Below are 20,859 nucleotides of genomic sequence, written 5' to 3'. Positions count from 1 at the left end.
GCCCATGAGTGATCGGGTAAGGTCATTGCTCTCCACACCCAATGCCACAACCTGAGCTGCATCTGCTGCACGCTGCATCTCAGGAGAGCGTGCTTCCAATCTCCTTCTCCTCTGCCTGGGTCTGCCTCATGGCACCACTCCAGCGGGAGGTGCAGGCTGGGACGGTGGGACCCTGGGTATTCCAAGCGGCACCACTCCAGTGGGAGCTGCGGGCTGGGACGGTGGGACCCTGGGTGTTGCAGGCAGCACCACTCCAGTGGGAGGCGTAGGCGGGAACGGTGGGGCAGTGGGTGTAAACTGCTGCATTACACCAGCAGCACCACCGGGACCTGCAACGTCGGAATCTTGAAACCATAGAATGTGGAACCAGAACCTATGCAAAGGTTTGAAACACTGATGTCCGTTGATGTGGGCCCATAAATATTAACTTCTAAGGTCTCCCCTGAAGACATTTCAGTCAACACCTGCAGCCATCCTTGGTCTGGATCGCATCTGGTTCTTCTTCTGTATGTTCAGGACCTTCAGGATTGGCATCATCTTCTGCAAAATATATCAGAACAGTCAAATGTTTAACAGCACAGGAGGGGGCAGGATGGGTGGCATGAGTACTCTCATACATAGCGGGCCAGGCAACAGGTTGATTTGAAGGGCCGCGATGCATTTTCACGACTTACCCTCTCCCTCATGTGTGGGCCCAGCTTGTGCTGTACTGATTGCTTTTCTCCATGTACGACTCATCAAAGCAGCGCCTCTCTGTTCCAAGAGTGCCAGTGGATGCAGATTTGGCACGCCTCCTCCTGTTCAAGTATTTTTCTTTTTGTTGTGGGCCAATTTCTTCTTCAAAGATTAAAATATAACTTTTTACAGAGTGCGTCTTTCTGCAGGGTGGGACATATACAGATAGTCACATTTACAATTTAGATTCCATTGATAAATGAAAATATTGCTTACACTAACTACTTGACCAAGGTCATGCCATTTCTTTTTACACTGGCTTCCAGATCTCCTGGTATTCACCACTGCGCAGTAATCTTCTGCAACTAGGTTCCAGCGTTTCTTCATTTCTTTGGGTGGCATTTTTGTGCGACCTCTGTTACTGGCATCCAGCTCCTGCCATCTCTGCTCAATGACATTAACTAGTGTCTCCACTTCCTCATGCAAGAAATTTGTCGTTCTTGGTGGACGTTGTTCCATTGCTGTATTGAATTGACACTCTGATTTTTGAAAACACACAGTCCTTATTTTACATGCACCTATGCAGCACTTGTTCTGGAAGTTTAGCAGCACAAACAGCACTCACTGATTCCAGTAGGTGATTTCTTCCACAGTACTGCTAAAAGCACTCCTTCAGGCACAGAAAATCAGTCTGAAGCCTTTGCACAGCTCCACAAAACCAAAAATCACTCTTCTGCATGTTCCTTTAAAAATGGCCGATTGCCAATGTTTCTGTGCCACTGCGCATGCGCGCATGCTCCAGCGCGCATGCGTAAGGCTGCCGGCACTAAAAATGATGCTGGACCCTAGCCTTGCCCGCCCCCCCCACCCCCGCCGGCAGTTCTTTGTTGCAACGCCTTGGCCCCACCCCCAGCAGCTCCTGCTGTGCCGCGCCGACCTGGAAAAGGCCCCAAAAATATAGGAGAATACCGAGATTAGTAATAGGCACACTTTATGTTCCAGAAAATAGACGTGCCTCTCGGAGGTGCGCCATTCTGCAGGACAGCCGAAACTTGGGCCCATTATTCCCAGCCCTCCGGATCTCCTCCTTGAATGCCTCCCACTGTTCCGACACTGATTTACCTTCAAGTAGCTGTTTCCAGTTTACTGTGGCCAAAGCACTTCTCAATTTAGCTTTTCCACAATTTGGGACTTTGATTCCTGGTCTATCCTTGTCCTTATCCATAACTACCTTGAATCTGACTGAATTATGGTCACTGACATCCAAGTGCTCTTCCACTGATACCCCTTCCATCTGCCCAGTTTCATTCCCTAAAACTAAATCCAGAACCGCCCCCTCCCATGTTGCACTTGTTACATACTGACTAAAAAAGTTCTCTTGGATGCATTTTAGGAAATCTGCACCCTCTGTACCTTTCACACTATATTTGTCTCAATCCATATTAGCATAGTTGAAATCCCCTACTATTACTGCCCTATGGTTTTTGGACCACAGAAATTTGCCAACATATTTGCTCTTCTATCTCCCTCCCACTGTTTGGGGGTCTATAATACACGCCCAGCAGAGTGATCACCCCTTTTTTATTTTTTAGTTCTACCCATATGGCCTCATTTGATGAACCCTCTAACATATCAGCCCTCTTCGCAGCTGTAATAGTTTCTTTAATCAATACATTGACCCCCCTCCCCTCTGTCCTGTCTAAAAATACTGTAACCAGATATATTGAACTGCCAAACCTGCCCCTCTTTCAGCCATGTCTCTGTAGTGGCTATATTGTCATACTCCCAAGGGTCTACCTGTGCTCTCAGCTCATCCGCCTTGGTTCGCTATACTCTTTACATTGAAGTATATACCATTTTGCACAGGAAGACTGCCTAGATTACTACTTACTAACCCTTGCTTCCTCTGTCTTACAGATTCACGTTCTACATTCATGCTTTCCAATTTCAGCTTTACTTCCTTCCCTATTGAAGTTGTTCTCAGGTTCCCATTCCCCTGCCAAGCTAGTTTAAACTCTCCCCAACAACACTAGCAAAACTCCCCGCGAGGGTATTGGTCCCGGCGCTGTTGAGGTGCAACCTGTCCAGTTTGTACTGGTCCCATCTCCCCCAGAAGCGGTCCCAATGCCTCAGGAATTGAAAGCCCTCCCTCCTGCACCAACTCTCCAGCCACGTGTTCATCCTCTCTATCCTTCTGTTTGGACCTGTTCCGTAGTGTTGTGTTGTGTTAATGGAACAAATGATGGAAATGATTCTTCCTTAGTTCAAAAATTTGTTAATAATGGAACAAATAATGTAAATGATTCAGTTATAATGTAAAATATATTTTATTCAAAAGTTTAACAAATATTTGTTTGTACTTAACTTAACTTTAATAAAAACATTCTTGTATCAAACTTTAAAGTTTTCAGTTAAGATCAATTACAAACTTTAAGATCACTTATAAACTTGTAAACTTGTAAATTTACATAAATTACCAAAAAGTTTTCATTTGAGAACAATTACAGCAGTAACAACAGCAACAACAACAGCAGCAAAGAAAGGCTGCTTTCTTTCGAACATCTCGGGTAATGCGCACTTCTTGAGGGGCGGAGGGTGGGGAGTGGCAGTAATGTGGAAGGCTCAGCTTGGCCTCTTCAGAGGCTGGTCTAGGGATTGGAATGGGAGTGGCAGTTGATTCTGTCAATGGGCGCGGGGTCTGGGCGTGTTCCCTTATTGCAGCAGCTAATTCTGACATTCCCTCCCTCATGTGCCCTGACAGTGTGTCAACTACCTGCAACATATCCTCCCTCATGTTGTGCAACAGTGTGTCAACTTTCTTCAACAATCCCTCCCTCATGTGCACCGACATTGTTTCCGCTGCCTGCGACATTCCCTCCCTCAAGTTCCTGGACAGTGTTCCCATTTCTTGTGAGAGTGTTGTTACTTCTCCCGATAGTCCCGATACCTCATCACCCACCCCACTGATGGTGTCCAGGAGTGATTGGGTAAGGTCAATGCTCTCCACACTCATTGCCATCATCTGAACCACATCTGTTAGATCCTGCACCCCAGGAGAGCGCTGTCGAGCTCTCCTTCCTCTCCTCACCCTGGGTCTGGCTCGCTGCATCCCACTGGGACCTGCAGCCTCAGACTGTGGGGCCCTGGCTGTGCCTCGCTGCATCCCATTGGAACCCGCAGCATCGGACAGTGGGGCCCTGTGTGCCTCGCTGAATCCCACTGGGACCTGCAGCCTCGGACTGTGGGGCCCTGGCTGTGCCTCGCTGCATCCCACTGGAACCCGCAGCCTCGGACAGTGGGGCCCTGAGTGTGCCTCGCTACATCCCACTGGGACCCGCAGCCTCGGACGGTAGAAAATCATGGAATGTCCCACCAACACTCAAACCACTCAAGGAAAGGGCTGGCACCTCAATGGGCGGCACCTGCACCTCCTCCAGATGACGAGGAGGAAGAGGAGACGGAGGAGGACGAGGAAGCTATGCAAATACCATAACCCGGAGCACGACGCCGGAGGAGGGCGGGCCACGGGCCCCTTTAACGATTGCTCGAGCCTTGCGCCAGCAATTGATCCATAAACACTTTGTTGCCTGCGGGCTCAGCGGCAACTATTCCAAATGAACCATGTTTACTATTTGGACCTGTTCCGTAATGTTGTGGAACAAATAATGGAAATTATTCAGTCATAATTTAAAATATATTTTATTCAAAAGTTTAACAAACATTTTTTTGTACTTAACTTAACTTTAATAAAAAATATTCTTGTATCAATCTTTAATGTTTTCAGTTAAGATCACTTACAAACTCTTAAGATCACTTAAAAACTTTTAAACTTGTAAATTTACATAATGTCCAAAAACTTAATTTGAGAACAGTTACAACAGTAACAATAATAATAACAACAACAAAGAAAGGCTGCACCCATCTCTCCTCCACCTTATTCAAAGACCGCCCGCTGCATTTGGTCTTGGTGATTTCACCCCTGCCTGCAGGCAGTGGCGCAACATTTCTTGGGTTGGTACCAAGCTTATTCTTTCCAACATCTCTGTAATGCGCACTTCTAGATGGGGGGGGGGGGCGGGGCAACCGGTAATGTGGAAGGACCCGCTTGGGCCGCTTCAGAGGCTGGTCTAGGGATTGGAGTGGGAGCGGCAGTTGATTCTGTCAATGGGCGCGGGTTCTGGGCATGTTCCCTTATTGCAGCAGTAACTCCGACATTCCCTCCCTCATGTGCTCTGACAGTGTCTCAACTATCTGTGACATTCCCTCCCTCACATGCACCGACATTGTATCATCTGTCTGCGACATTCCCTCCCTAATGTGCCTGGATAGTGTTCCCATTTCTCGTGAGAGTGTTGTTACTTCTCCCGACAGACCCAATACCTCATCACCAACCCCATTGATGGTGTCCAGGAGTGATCATGTAAAGTCAGTGTCTCCGCACTCATTGCCATCATCTGAACCACATCTGTTAGATCCTGCGCCTCACGAGATTGCTGTTGAGCTCTCCTTCCCCTCCTCACCCTGGGTGTGGCTCGCTGCATCCCATTGGGACCCACACCCTCGGACAGTGGGGCCCTGGGTGTGCCTCGCTGCACCCCACTGGAATCCCTAGCCTTGGACTGTGAGAAACCATGAAATGTCCCAGCAACACTCATACCACTCAGGTAAGGGCCTGGCACCTCAATGGGCGGCACCTACACCTCCTCCAGCGTGAGTACAGTGTGGGCTTCATCCATCACCTCCTCCTCCCCCTCCCCCCCTTGCTCTTGGTCTGGAATGTGGGATTGTAAGATGTTCTCTTCAGGCTCGTCCGCATCTGAATCTTCTTCTGCATCGTCAGGGTTATCCTCAAGTTCTGCAAAATATAACAGAACAGACAAATGGTTAGCAGCAGAGGAGGGAGCAGGGTGGGTGGCATGAGTAGGCTCACACAGCACAGGCAGCAGGTGGACTTGAAGGACCACGATGAATGATAAAACATTGCATCAACCAAAGCGTAGCTGACGGAGACATCCCCATGAACTGAAGCATGGCTCTTTGCCCATGCAGTACTTAACATTTAGCAAAGCCAGACTGTGGAATTTGCAGGACTTACCCTCTCCCTCCAGTGTGGGCCCAGCTTGTGCAGTGGTGGTTGCTTTTCTCCAGGCAGGATCCATCAAAGCAGCGACCCTCTCTTCCAAGGGTGTCAGTGGTTGCAGATTTGCCGGGCCTCCTCCTGTTCGAGTTCTGTCCCGTTTGTTGTGTGCCACTTTCCTCTGCAAAGATGAAAACATAACTTTTTAGAGAGAGTGTCTTTCTGCTGGGTGGGACATATACAGCTGGTCACATTTACAATTGCAATTCCATTGAATAAATGAAAATATTACTTACACTAACTACTTGACCAAGGTCCTGCCATTTCTTTTTACACTGGCCTCCAAATCTCGGGGTGGTCACCATTGCACAGTAATCTTCTGCAACTTGGTTCCAGCGTTTCTTCATTTCTTTTGTTGGAACTTTTGTGTGATCTCTGCTGGTGTCCAGCTCATGGCATCTGCCCTCAATCACAGTAACTAGTGCCTCCACCTCATCCTATAAGAATTTCTTGGTCCTTGTGCATGTTGCATCTTGTATTGCAGCTCCAATTTTTTGAATGAGAATGAAAGTTCTCACACACAACTGGCTCTTTAAAAATGGCCGAAAGCAGACTGGGAGCTGTATATGCGGGCTCATAGCAATCATGTCAAAAACGTCCTTTTTTTCCCCCGCGCATGCGCAGAAGGTGCGGCATTGTTTTTTTGGCGCAGACATTTGGCTTCACCCCCTGAGGCTACAGGACAGGCTGTGTGACGCTAATTTCAGAACTTGAATGGGGAAACTTGCTACTTTTTTGGGGGGAATAGTTGGGGCCTAGAAAAACGGGCGTAACTCTGGCAATGCACAAAAAAATGGGAGTGGGGAAAATTGAGCCCTATAGCACTATCATCAATGTCTGAACATGACTGGCACAGTGGCCCTGAGGCAGTCAAGAAAATTTGTGTGTGTGGATGTTTTGAGCTGAAGAAGAGTTTTTGCTCTTCAATTGTGACAACATTTCACTTATCATCATCATCATCATCATAGGCATTGCCCAAAATCGAGGAAGACTTGCTTCCACTCTAAAAGCGAGTTCTCAGGTGACAGTACAGTCCAATACTGGAATTACAGTCTCTGTCACAGGTGGGACAGAGAGTCATTGAAGCAAAGGGTGGGTGGGGAGTCTGGTTTGCCGCACGCTCCTTCCGCTGCCTGCGCTTGCATTCTGCATGCTCTCAGCGAGGAGACTCGAGGTGCTCAGCGCCCTCCCGGATGCTCTTCCTCCACTTAGGGCGGTCTTGGGCCAGGGAATTCTGGTGCCGGTGGGGATGTTGCACTTTATCAAGGAGGCTTTGAGCGTGTCCTTGAAATGTTTCCTTTGCCCACCCTGGGCGCACCCGCTGTGTAGGTGTTCCGAATAGAGTGCTTATTTTGGGAGTCTCGTGTCGGGCATGTGGACGATGTGGCCCGCCCAATGGAGGTACTATGCTGCATTCTCCTCCGTTTCGGCTGCCCCCAAAAGTTTGTCACCATCCTCTGCCTGCTCCACGACGACATGCAAACTGTGATCCTGACCAACGGATCCATCACAGACCCAATCCACGTCCGGACCGCGGTCAAGCAGGGCTGCGTCATCGCACCAACACTCTTCTCAATCTTCCTCGCTGCAATGCTCCATCTCACGCTCAACATTTCACTCTACACACTCAGACACACAAGTTGAATCCGGCATTAGAATTCTATCTGATTTGCCGATATAATTTTTATATATCAAGAACTGGACAATTTGAATGTCACCGATTGACAGTTTGATGAAAGCAGCAAGTTCCTCCTCAGCTGTAGGAAGTTGTCGAGTGTTTAGATCTCCAACTTTTCGACGTAAGTACTTGGGCACAGACTGCATATCTCTGCAAAAGTAGTAAATCGAGGAGATGCTTTCACACAGTTGAACTAAACATAACCCCTTCTTAAAAAAAATAACAATTAAAAGGGCAACCCAGCGACGCTGTGCTTGGATTTACCAGGGAGGTGCTGGGACATAGATTTAAACATGTACTCCCAATCTCATACACGGCACCAGCAGAAAGTGTTGAGCTAAGGCAACTGTTGTGGAATTGCTACTTAAGGGAGAGAGGGAGCACTGAAGTATCAATCACCCCAGGCTGCTTGAGCACACCTTACGGTCCAGAAATAACTGTTAATGCACTATTCGAAGATAAACAGTGGGCTACTAAAAGCTTTGAGGAGGATTGATTCCAGCTGCCAGAATACCCGCACTGCCTTACTTATCGGCAGAGCAATTGTTAAATAGTTTCAGAACTCATGTAAACTCCTGCATTTGCACAACGTAGAGCAAGTCGGGGGTTTACTAAGTCCAACGACGAAATATCAATGAATGCATGAAGAGTAATCAAAAGCATTTCATGGTACAATGGTATGGCCAAAACTCCCTTCATTCTGGTGAGCAATGTGCCTCATTCTTACCCCAGGAAAAGCAGTCACTTCATTTGTGATCCCAACAATTCTGATGGCCCCTCAGAGTGAAGTTGCTAATTTTCATCGTAATAGTGCTGAATTACGGGCAGTTTCTTGCTAAGTATGGACTTGAGACGAACCAAAATCATTTCATTTAGGATCTTACAGCAAGCAAGGCGAAGATGTAATTCTGGGCTGGATTGAATCCTGAAATATATAAAAACAGACCATTTGGTCTAACCAGTCTGTGTCGGCCTTTACCTGCCATGCAAGCAAATAATTCTAATCACACTTACCCAACCTGCCCCCAAATCCCTTCAACACTTTTCCGTCATCCATCTATTAAATATTGTCTTGAATGTTGACATAGTTTCTGCCTCAACCACTGACCTTGGAAGTCAATTCCACAGCCCACTTTGTGTGTGAAGAAGTTTCTCTTGACATGGAATTGGACATGGACTTGAAGAGGACTCATTTTCAGGATTTGGAGGGAAAAGCTGGATGGTGGGATTAAATTGGACAGCCTTTTCAAAGAGCCGGCACAGGCACCCTTCTGTGCTGTAAGATTCTATGATTATATGATTCTATGACTGCTGTTATAATTCTCTTACATTTAATCTTGTATCTATGGGCCCTCATTCTGGACCCCTTAAACTGTCTACTTCTATCTACCCTGTCCCATCCTTTCTTAATTTTAAACACTTCTAGCATATCATCCCATAATCTCTGTTCTAATGAAAAAAACAATTATTCAAGCCTTTTCTCATATTTGTAATTCCTCGTACCAGACAGTATTCCAGTGAATCTGCTTTATAACCTCAGTATCCTTAATGTAGTGTGTACCCAGTACTGCACACAGTACTCTGTGGACTTATTAAGAAGCTTTTATATTGGATTTTCATTACCTCTTGGCTTCGATATTCTATACCTCTTGTGATAAAAGCTGTAATTCCATTAGCTTTTTTAACAGCCTTATCAACATGAAATGCTGCCTTTTATGTCCTGTGAACCTGTATGCACAAGTCCCTCTGCTCTTCCACAGCACCAAGCTTACTTCCTTTCAGAGTATAATTATTGCTGTTATTTTCTTACCAAAATGCATCACCACACACATACTAACATTGAATTCCATTTGTCACTTTTTATCCCATTCTCCATCTTATCAAAATCCCTTTGTAGTTTCCCCTGGTATTCTAAATAATTAACAATGCCTTTTATTATCTGCACATTTCGGCATCACTCCCTTGCGGCCTATAACCAAATAATCAATGTACATCGTGAACAGAAGTGTTCCCTGAACTGAACCCTGAGGGACACCAGTACCCACTTCTAACCACTCTGAAAAACTGCTCCGAACTCCTATTATCTGTTTCCTCCCTTCTAACTTACATTCCAACTGTCAGTACCTAAACTTCAAAAGTACTTCAATGGCTGCAAAACGCTTTGGGTCGTCCTGAAGTCGTGAAAGGCGCTATGTAGATGTGAGTTCTTTTATTTTTGCAATCCTGTACTATACTTAAATAGCCAAACATCAAACCCCCAAATATCTAATTGACATAGTGATTATAGAAAATTAATCAGTCAGTAAATCAAGTGTTGAACAAGCCCTACCAGCAGTGGTGTTCAGCATTTTGGAGCAGTGAGCCAGATCCTTGTGACATAAATTCGTGAGCGGACTACATCTGATTGTCATTATTGTGTCTGGAAGAATAATGAATGCATTCCCATTCCCAACTCCCATTCTAGTTTGCATTTCTTAGCACCCTTGGACCACGCTACTTAAGCCTTCTTCTCTCTGTTGTGGTTCTGCTCGTTTACTTCCAGTTACTTTCCACTAGTGGGCGAGACCAGAACTAGGGGCCATAAATATAAGACAGTCATTAAGGAATCCAAAGGAGAAATCAGGACCAATTTCTTTACCCAGAGAGTGGTTAGAATGTGGATCTCGCTACCACAGGAAGTAGTTGAGCATAGATGCATTTAAGAGGAAGCTAGATAACCACATGAGGGAGAAAGGGATAGAAGGATATGTTGATGGGGTTAAATGAAGAGGGGTGGGAAGAGGCACGTGTGGAGAATAAACACTGCATGCACCAGTTGAGCCGAATGACCTGTTTTTGTGCTGTAAATATTTTGTAATACTTTGTAGTCAATCTCTCCTCCTTCACTTCCAGTCATACTCTCCTTCATTTGTTTCTTTTTTTTAAACCAAGTTTCAAAACAAGTTTGCTATCTTCCCGCTAATTCCATAGTCTTTAGTCTTCTCTAGTAAAAGAGCACAGCATTATCGAGTCACCCAGCCAACATAAATTAGAAAGAAAGTTGAACTGGTTTGTGTTCTTCACGCGCAATAGTTTCCACAATCACAAGATGATATTGGAAAGGGACTTAGTTGGTAATTTCAGCATTCTGTTGCATTTTAGGGTTTAACGGTAATATAAGAAGTTGTATGATTATTCCTTCATGTATCTCTTAGCAGTTTTGACTTCTATGATCATGTGCTGGTTCTGTTAGAATGAGCTAGAAGTCTTTATTGGTTTTACATGATGAATGGAAGCTTGGGTGTCATTAAAATGCTAATGTGTTATCCAGACTCTGATAATATAGTTAGGACTCAAAAGGACTCATTGGCAAGAAATAGCAGAGATTTTAAACAGATGTTAAACTTTTTTTAAATTCAGAAACCTTCAGTAGTCTTCAGTTGGGCAGCTGTTCATTTTCATAAATTTAATGAATTTTCATCTTTTTCCAATGAGTATGAAATGTATCTTCAACTGAATGACAGCTGCAGAAGAAGGCAAACAAAAATGAAAAAATATAAAGAAGTGACAGCAATGGATATGCAAATCACACACATATTAGACAAGGAAAGAAAGCTGGTGGCTGAAGGTTTTTTGCGCCAATTCTCTGAAAGCGATATCGCTCACATTATGCTGATGGCCCAAATTATTCATAACACTGCAGCAAGTGTAGGCTCTATCTTTCCTTTAACTTGTTTGGAGTCTGATGATCAATGCAATTCAAATAGAACTGTCGGTGAAGTATAGCAAACTGCTGCCGAAGAGTGGAGAATATGTAGCTAATTGCAGAGCGAAGCACAGAACAATGAGGCGACAGGATACCCTACTCGCACAAACAGTGAAATGTGTCAGCCGCGGCTAATTAGCCAAGGTGGCTGTTTCTTCTGGAGTAAGCCGAACCTGCCCAGGTATAGACTGGGCATTCTTACATCGCATCGTGTGCAGTCAGACTTGTCACTGCAATCATTAGCTTCTGTTAACATCTCCACTTCAAACTGCTGGTGGTAGGATGATAGTGATTCATCCTTTGAACCTGTGCCGAAGCTGTCTTAATCTTAACTCATGTCGGCAATTTCAATTTGCTTTACTACCTCTCAAAAGCCACAATCCGTCACTGGGTCTGTCCTTGTGGTTTTTATGACAAAAAGCTGCAGCATTTCAGGAATTCTACTGATAAGTGGAGCTTCAGTGAGGACTGAAGATTAAAGCGCTTCACTTTCGGAGGTTTGCTCGGAGATGAACTATAATGATGTTCATTTGATGGTATCATAAAACTTCCCTTAATAAAGATTAAGGCAGAAAAAACTACTCGCTCACCAAAAAGACTTATTTCAGATCCTTCAAAACTGTGTTGATTTTTAAATGACTTGCATATAATAAAATACAGTTGGATGTTGTCATGTATGTAACCTCTATGTAACACCACTGCAATACTGTATATACTTAAGCAATGCACACCTTGACCACATGGGGTGAACCTGTGGGAGACACTCCTTACCTGGTCATCCAGGTATATAAAGGGAGGTCCCACGCAGGGTCATCACTTCTTGGTCCTGTGAATAAAGGTTCAGGTCATAGAGTGACCTTGTCCATAGAATGTGCCCGTGTGGGTTTTGTGCCATTGAGTAAGGACATTACATTGGCGACGAGAAACGGGAATCAACGACCCACGAGAATGGCCACTGGTAGCACAGAGGAACGGTACTGTGTTGGTGAGGACCGGGGCGATTTCATTGAGAGGCTCCAGCAAAGCTTTGTCACGAAAGAATGGCTGGGAGATGCAGTGGCTGACAAGCGAAGGGCCCATCTGCTGACCAGCTGCGGACCCAAGACTTACGCGCTCATGAAGGACCTACTAGCACCCGAAAAGCCGGCGGACAAAACCTTTGAAGAGCTCAGCAAACTAATCGGTGAGCACCTCAAACCGGCGAGCAGCATACACATGGCCCGACACAGATTCTATACCCACCGACGTCGTGAAGGACAGAGCATACCGGTCTTCGTTGCGGACCTCCGGCGTTTGGCCAGCCTCTGTAAGTTCACAGATGCCTGCAGGGGGGAGATGTTAAGGGACTTCTTTATTGAGGGCATCGGTCATGCGGAGATTTTCCGAAAGTTAATTGAGACCAAGGACTTGACTTTGGAAGCAGCGGCCAAAATAATATACGCCGCAATTCTGCCTCCAACACGGCAGGGGATCAGGGAGTCAATATCATAAACACGACTCAGAGCCCTGCAGACAGGCAAGGGAAGTTCGACACACCCCAGGCAGCAATAGACCCCAGAGTAGGTTTTCAACAGAGACAATGGCAGGCTGAACGAACATTTATGTCATCACAATGCGGTCCGGGATGGTGCCATTGACACCCACTAACAGGGTACTCAAGAGCAGTCAAAGGGACAATCAGCGAGGAATGCCGGGTCATAGCTCCTTTGTTCACAACAATGGGAATCTCAGCTCATGCTGGTGGTGTGAGGGCAAACACTCTGCCAGGACTTGCAGGTTTCAACAATTTGGCTGCAGAACATGCAACCTCAGTGGCCATTTAGCTCGAATGTGCAGGAAGCCTGTAACCAGGCTAATTTATGAGGCGGATGGACCAGAAGAGGGGTCTGTGAGACAGGATGACTCTTGGGGCAAATCAATGGACGCTGAAGTTCAGTGGGTTCATGTGGCAAACATTCACAGCTCATATACCAAAATGCCACCAATGATGTGGAAGGTTTTATTAAACAGCCTCCCTGTATGCATGGAGCCGGACACGGGGGCCAGCCAGTCATTCATGAGCGTTCAACAATTCGAAAAGCTATGGCCACTCAAAAGCCAGTAGACCCAAATTAGAACGCAATGAGACACAACTACGGACGTATACCAAAGAAATCATTCCAGTACTGGGCAGTGCAATGTTGGCGGTCACACACAACGGTTCAGTGAACTGGCTGCCGCTCTGGATTGTCCCGGGCAATGGTCCCGCACTGTTGGGGAGGAGCTGGTTAGCTGAGATAAACTGGAAATGGGGGGATGTGCACGCAATGTCATCTGTGGAGCGAAGTTCATGCTCACAAGTCCTACAACAATTTGAGTCACTATTTCAACCTGGCGTCGGGACATTCAAAGGTACCAAAGTAGTGATACGCATCACCCCGGACGCCAGACCAGTGCACCACAAAGCCAGAGCGGTGCCGTATGTGATGCGGGAGAAAGTTGAGAGCGAATTGGACCGTTTGCTGAGAGAGGGCATTATCTCGCCCATTGAATTCAGTGACTGGGCGAGCCCCATCGTTCCCGTCCTAAAAGCGGATGGTTATGTCAGGATCTGTGGCGATTACAAGGCCACTATCAATCGGGTGTCCCTACAAGACCAATACCCGCTCCCGAGAGCGGAGGATCTTTTCGCCACGCTGGCAGGCGGCAAGCTGTTTACCAAGTTGGATCTCACTTCAGCCTTCATGACCCAAGAACTGGCCGACGAATCTAAACTACTGACCACCATCACTACGCACAAGGGACTGTTCGTTTACAACAGGTGCCCGTTTGGCATTCGATCAGCGGCCGCGATTTTTCAAAGAAACATGGAAAGCCTGCTTAAATCCATTCCTGGAACAATCGTATTTCAGGACGACATCCTCATCACGGGTCGTGACACCGAGGAACATCTCCACAACCTGGAGGAGATGCTACGCCGACTGGACCGGGTAGGCCTGCAACTCAAGAAGTCTAAATGTGTGTTTTTGGCTCCTGAGGTTGAGTTCCTGGGCAGGAGGGTTGCTGCAGATTGAATTCGGCACAACGAATCCAAAACTGAGGTGATTCGACGAGCGCCCTGGCCTGGCAACACATCGGAGTTGCGTTCATTTCTGGGACTCTTGAACTATTTCGGGAACTTCCTGCCGAACTTGAGCACATTGTTGGAGCCACTTCACGTGCTCCTGCTTAAGGGTTGTGATTGGTTTTGGGGGGACTGTCAAGAACGGGCTTTCAATCGGGCGCGGAACCTACTTTGTTCAAATAAGTTATTGACCCTGTACAACCCCTGTAAGAAATTGGCTCTGACATGTGATGCATCGTCCTATGGGGTTGGGTACATGTTGCAGCAGAGTAATGCTGAGGGCCAACTACAACCTGTGGCTTATGCTTCCAGGTCGCTCTCTCAAGCAGAACGGGGGTATGGGATGGTTGAGAAGGAGGCACTCGCATGTGTCTATGGTGTAAAAAAAATGCATCAGTACCTTTTTGGCAGGAGGTTCGAATTAGAAATGGACCACAAGCCGTTAACATCCCTGTTGTCAGATAGCGAAGCTGTCAATGCCAATCTGTCAGTTCGCATACAGTGGTGGGCTCTCACGCTTGTTGCTTATGACTACTCCATCCGGCACCGGCCTGGCACCGAAAATTGCGCTGACGCACTCAGCAGGCTTCCACTGGCCACCACCGAGGAGGCAGCGGAACAAAGCGCTGAGATGGTCATGGCCGTTGATGCCTTTGACAGCGCAGGCTCCCCCATCACAGCCCGCCAGATCAAAATCTGGACAGTGATCCCCTCCTATCTCTGATTAAGAAATGTGTCCTGACTGGGGATTGGGCGCCCGCACACGGAGCATGCCCTGAGGAGGTCAGACCATTTCACAGGCGGATGATGAGCTCTCCATCCAAGCTGACTGCCTACTATGGGGCAGCCGGGTAGTCATGCCCCAGAGGGGCAGGGAGGCATTCATCAGGGAACTCCACAGCGAGCACCCAGGCATCGTGCTGATGAAGGCCATTGCCCGGTCACATGCTTGTTGGCCGGGAATTGATTCAGACCTGGAACACTGTGTTCACAGCTGCACGACGTGTGCCCAGCTGGGTAATGCCCCCAGGGAGGCACAGCTCAACCCGTGGCCCTGCCCCACCAGGCCATGGTCATGTATTCATGTAGATTACATGGGCCCGTTATGGGAAAAATGTTTCTCATTGTGGTAGATGCATACTCGAAATGTATCGAGTGCATCATTTTGAATTCGTGCACAACATCCACCACTGTGGAGAGTCTACGTGCGGTCTTTGCAACCCACGGCTTGTCGGACATCCTTGTTAGTGATAATGGCCCATGTTTCACGAGCTACGAATTATGGGAGTTCATGTCGGGCAATGGCATCAAGCATGTCAGGACAGCACCGTTCAAGCTGGCCTCCAATGGCCAGGCGGAACATGCGGTTCAAATCATTAAACAAGGCATGCTCAGGATTCAAGGACCCTCCCTTCAATGCCGCCTATCGCGCCTCCTGCTGGCCTATAGGTCCCGACCGCACTCGCTCATGGGGGCCCCGCCCGCTGAGCTACTTATGAAACGAACACTCAAAACTCGGTTGTCCCTCATTCACACAGTCCTGACCGACATAGTTGAGGGCAAGCGCCAGTCCCAAAATGAGTACCATGACCAAAATTCAAGGGGGAGATGTATAAAAATAAATGACCACGTATTTGTCCTCAATCATGCCGTGGGGCCCAAATGGCTTGAGGGTACTGTAATAGACAAAGAGGGGAACAGGGTCATCGTGGTTAAATTTAACAATGGGCAGATATGCCGTAAGCATCTGGACCAAGTAAAAAAAAGGTTCAGCATGAACTCTGAGGAACCCGAGGAAGATCATGAGATGGTGCTCTCACCACCGCCAGTGAATGAGCAACAAGAACATTCAGCAGCATGCACAGTCCCGGCGGTCAGCCCGGACAGACCGGAATCACCACAAGTGACAGACACTCACGCCAAGGCTCAACAACCAGAGCCCCAACTGCGGCGCTCCACGAGGGAGTATAGACCACCTGAAAGACTTAACCTATGATCCCAATAAAACTTTGGGGGGGGGGGGGGGGGGGAGGTGATGTCATGTATGTAACCTCTATGTAACACCACTGCAATACTGTATATACTTAAGCAATGTACACCTTGACCACAGGGGGTGAACTTGTGGGAGACACTCCTTACCTGGTCATCCAGGTATATAAAGGGAGGTCCCACGCAGGGTCATCACTTCTTAGTCCTGTGAATTAAGGTTCAGGTCATAGAGTGACCTTGTCCATAGAATGTGCCTCGTGTGGGTTTTGTGCCATTGAGTAAGGACATTACAGATGTCAAGTGGACTAGCTGGAATTTTCAGCATACTTTGGTCCCTATTTTCCACTTGCTGCATTTTTGGTGCCCACACACGTTAACATATGATTTTTTTGTGTACGTTCGCGCCAGAAAAAAAAAAAATCGAGACTTTTGCGAAACAAATATTTGAATTTGGCGCAGCGCCCTCCGAAGTTGTCTAGGGGACAGAGCTTCAAGTCTGCGCTAAAAACTCTCTGGGCATGCGCAAAAAAAGAAACTTCCTGGTCTGGAACAGACATATTTAAAGAGTCCTTTGTGATTGGATCGTTTATCCTTTTGGATCCTGCTGGCTGGATCTTTCTGCAATTTTGAGTATTAAAACCTGCAAAACATGGCTGAGAGGGAAGTGGAAGAGGAATTCGAAGGACAAGGAGAAGGAAGGGCCGTTCGATTTCTCCCACACAAAGTGGTATCCCTGGTCAATATCATTGAGAAGAAATGGGATCTGCTGGCAACTCAGGGGAAAAAGAGAAAAAAAGTAAAACCTGCTGTAATGGCTCAACGTTGGGATAATGTTGCTGTAAAGTACGATGCAGTAGCCATCACCCGGAGAAACGGCGGGCAGCTGAAAAATAAGTGACAGGACCTAGGACAATTAGTTAAAGTAATATGCACTGCAATTACATTTGTAAATGTGTGTGTGTGTGTGTGTGTGTGTGTGTGTGTGTGTGTGTGTGTGTCCACCACACAAAAGGACCCTCTCTGTAAAAGTTATATTTTCATCTTTGCAGTTGAAGAATGCAAAGATCAGGAATTACAGGAATCGCACTGGTGGAGGCCCACCATGTAAGCTGCAATTGAGCCAGTTGCAATAGCGGATCTCTGATCTGATTAAAGCTCACCGGAGAAGATGCACCACCAGTGTGGACGCTGGGCCCAGGTCAAAGAGACAGGGTAAGCCCTGCAATTTTCACTGTGTGTTGGCTAAATACTGTGTGGGCTAGCTAGGCTTTAATGGATGCTTTTGATATGTTTTACAGCAGCTGCAGCCAGAAAGAGGCAGAAGGTGATCCAGAAGGATGTATCTATGTACCAGCAGAGGTACCAGCAGAAGTAACACCCGAAGGACATCCAGAAGAGAGTTCAGAATTGTTTCCTGATTTTGAGCAGGACGGTCTGAATGAAGGCCAGTATAAAGATCCCCCATTGAGCAGATGGACCTGCAGCCGGTGGAGCCCACGGATCAGGATGTGGGTCCCAGTGTGGTCCAGCAACACACACCTGTGAGAGGGATGTCCAATACGGTCGAGAAGCAAGACACAGGTGGGAGACGACGAAGGAGGGTGGAAAGGATAGCTGAACCACAAGCACAGGTAGACATGGTACAGCTCATCGGGATGAGTGCAGCTAACCAGGTCGCTCCTGGACACCATGGATGAGGTGAGGGTAGAAATTATGGGGCTGTCAGGAGAAGTAGCAACACTATCTGGAGGAATAGAACCACCACTGGTGGGGCAGATTAGGGAGCGAATGGTGGATGCACTTGATGCACTGTCGAGACAGCTGATGGGGAAATTGTCTGACATACGTGGCGGAAATTTGCAGGTAGCTGCTGCAATAAGGGACACACCCAGGTTGTCATTTAACAACACCAATTGGTGGCATCAACTGCTGCCACTAAAATCATCTCCAGACCAACCTCAGGGACTGTGCTGTAGGGTGATCCACAGCTTGAAAAAGATGAAGATGATTTCCAGAAAGGTGTCTACTAGGTCTGCCCCTGTCCAACCCTACCAACAAAAAACAAAAAATATAACCTTTGGCTCACCAGGGCCTGAGGAAGTCTGCTGCGCCAATTGACAGGGCTAAGGGTAGAGGATCGAGGGCGGGCAAGAGGGACACAATGCCCTGGTGGTTGTTGAATAAGGGGGAGGAGAGATATTTGTATCTTGCTGTTACTTGTTTTGTGAATAGAAAAGTTCAATACAATAAAGTTTTGTTAATTGAAATTGTTAAAGTTTGCAAGAAGTTTAAAGTTTGATACATTAATTGAAAATGTTAAAGTTTGATACAAAACGTTGTATTAAAGTTACGTACAACTGTACAAATGTTTAATAAACCTATTCTTTTAATTTAGCCAGAATCAGTGCATTATTTTGTGAATTTAACCAACATAAACCAACACCACATTATTAAAAGTGCAAACAGGTGTAAACAGTCAACATGATGCGAAACTATAATCAAACCACCGTTTAGCCTTCAGGCAGAAAAACGTTCACGAATTAGCCACTGACGCAAGTCTCTAGCAATGGCTATAGGTCCCTTTGGTTGCCCCACCCTCCTCCGCCGTTGTCATGCGGCTTGAGGTAATTCCTCCTCCTGCTGCTTTTCCTCCTCGTCATCAGCCTCTTCCAAATCCTCATCCCTCCTTCTCCCCTCAGGAGGATCTTCAATGCCTATACCCGTCCTCTCATGATGGCCAAGTTGTACAGGATGCAACACACGACAGTGAACTGGGCGACATGGTGAGGGGAGTATTGCAGGTAGCCTCCAGAGTGGTCCAGGCATCAGAAACGCTGCTTTAAACCACAAATTATTCTCTCTATGATGCTCCGTGTCGTTATGTGTGACATGTACCAACGCTCTGCCTCAGTGCGGGGTTTGCATAGGTGGGGGGGGGGGGGGGGTCATAAGCCATGTGGCGAGCCCGTAACCTTTGTCCCCGAGCAATCAGCTCTGCCCTTCTGGCAGCTGCTGAAACATTGCAGATATAATGCTCTCGCGTAGGATGAAAGCATCATGGATGCTACCGGGATATTTGGCATCCACTACCATGATCTGCTGCAGATCGTCGCACACCAACTGCACATTTAGGGAGTGGAACCCTTTCCTGTTGCAGTAAAGTTCGGAATCTTGCAAGGGTGCTCTCAAGGCGATGTGCGTACAGTCAATGGAATCTTGTACCCTCGGGAAACCAGCAATTCTGGAGAACCCCACAGCCCTGTCTCTCATTGCCTGCGTGGTCATAGGGAAAGTGATTAACTGGTCCCTTTTGGCATACAGTGCAGCAGTCACCTGGCGAATGCAATGGGTGGCGTGCTGAGATCGAGCATACGTCCCCAGTTGAAGATTGAAATGATCCCGTAGCATAGAAGGCAAGTGCCACTGTTACCTTTACTTCTACAGGTAGGGCAATCCTCCTTCCACTTCTTGCCCATATGTCTGCCCTGATTAGTTGGCAGATCCCAGTAATGACCTCCTTTCTGAATCGCAGCCTGCAAACGCAGTCTGCCTCACTCAGTTGCAGGTATGAGCGCCTCTCCCTGTAGACTCACTGAGGGTAAGGCCTCCTCCCCATCAATCTGTCTCCCGATATCGGCTTCGAATTATTCGTTGCCTCTGCATGCCATGTACAACGCCCTTTTCACATCAGGCATGCTTAAAAATTGCACCCATTATTATTGTTATTATGCTGATAAATACTTAAATCACTGACACCTTTCCTCTCCGTTTTGCTCCACTAGGTTGGGTGACGCCCTAGATCGGACCAACTCTGATCTGCGCAGGTGTTTGTTTGTTTGTTTGTACATTGACTTTTTTGGGTCACCTGTGACAAGTGGTCATTTCTAGCTTGCTGCTGTGCCTGTGCACAAAACGTCCTGTTTCGGATGCTAACCGAGTTCGAGGCACGGATCGAAGGATCGCAAGCTCGGCCGGACACAAGCACAACAACTCGACGCTCGGCTTCAAAAGCAGCCCAGGCTCTTGTGCTTGTGTCTAAGCGAGCCCGCGATCCAGCCCGACCGGCACTCTCCCGACCCGTGCCTGGAGCCCGGTCAGCAACGATTGTGTTGGGGTGGACAGTCGTGATTTGGGTGAAAAATAACCCAGCCGGACAGTTATTTCAGTTCCCTCCGAAAAAATTATACATGTGTTATTTACATTGTCTTGCTCCAAAAACTCGGAAATTATTATCCGAGTTATTTTCAGAGTATCCTGTCAAAAAAAATCCATGCATTTGTACTTTATTTTGTCTTCTTTTGCCTGGCCCCAATGTACTTTTGTGTGCTGCGCCGATTTTCTTAAGTTCACACAAGGTTTTTTTTCGGGTCTTTTTGGCAGTGTGTGCCGCGCTGAAAAAAATTGTGGACGGCCAAAAGCACCTAACTGCACAAAAACGGCGCCCGAGCCTGTTTTCACTCGTGTCTGCGACAAAAAATTTTAAACTGGCGCACATGGTCAGCGCTAGCGTACAAACGTTGGCGAAAATTGGA

General features: G+C 47.1%; 1 long non-coding RNA gene across 2 annotated transcripts in view; it reads right to left on the bottom strand.

Moving 5' to 3' along the window:
• Positions 1-3,091: 3,091 nt before the first annotated feature.
• The window catches only part of LOC139281058 (uncharacterized), a 41,158-nt gene continuing 23,390 nt past the window's right edge, over positions 3,092-20,859 (bottom strand). The window contains exons 2-4 of one of the 2 annotated variants that reach the window (XR_011596816.1): positions 8,218-8,415; positions 6,049-7,640; positions 3,092-5,933 (exon numbers count right to left, since the gene is read on the bottom strand). This is a non-coding gene — a long non-coding RNA (uncharacterized lncRNA). Of the gene's footprint in view, positions 5,934-6,044; positions 7,641-8,217; positions 8,416-20,859 lie in introns of those variants that run through there. The other variant, XR_011596815.1, reaches the window with a different exon arrangement.

The sequence above is a fragment of the Pristiophorus japonicus genome, chromosome 15 (assembly GCF_044704955.1).
Source record: "Pristiophorus japonicus isolate sPriJap1 chromosome 15, sPriJap1.hap1, whole genome shotgun sequence".
Classification (NCBI taxonomy): Eukaryota; Metazoa; Chordata; class Chondrichthyes; family Pristiophoridae; genus Pristiophorus; species Pristiophorus japonicus.
Note: the sequence above shows the minus strand (reverse complement) of the source record. Positions and strands in the feature narration are given on the sequence as shown.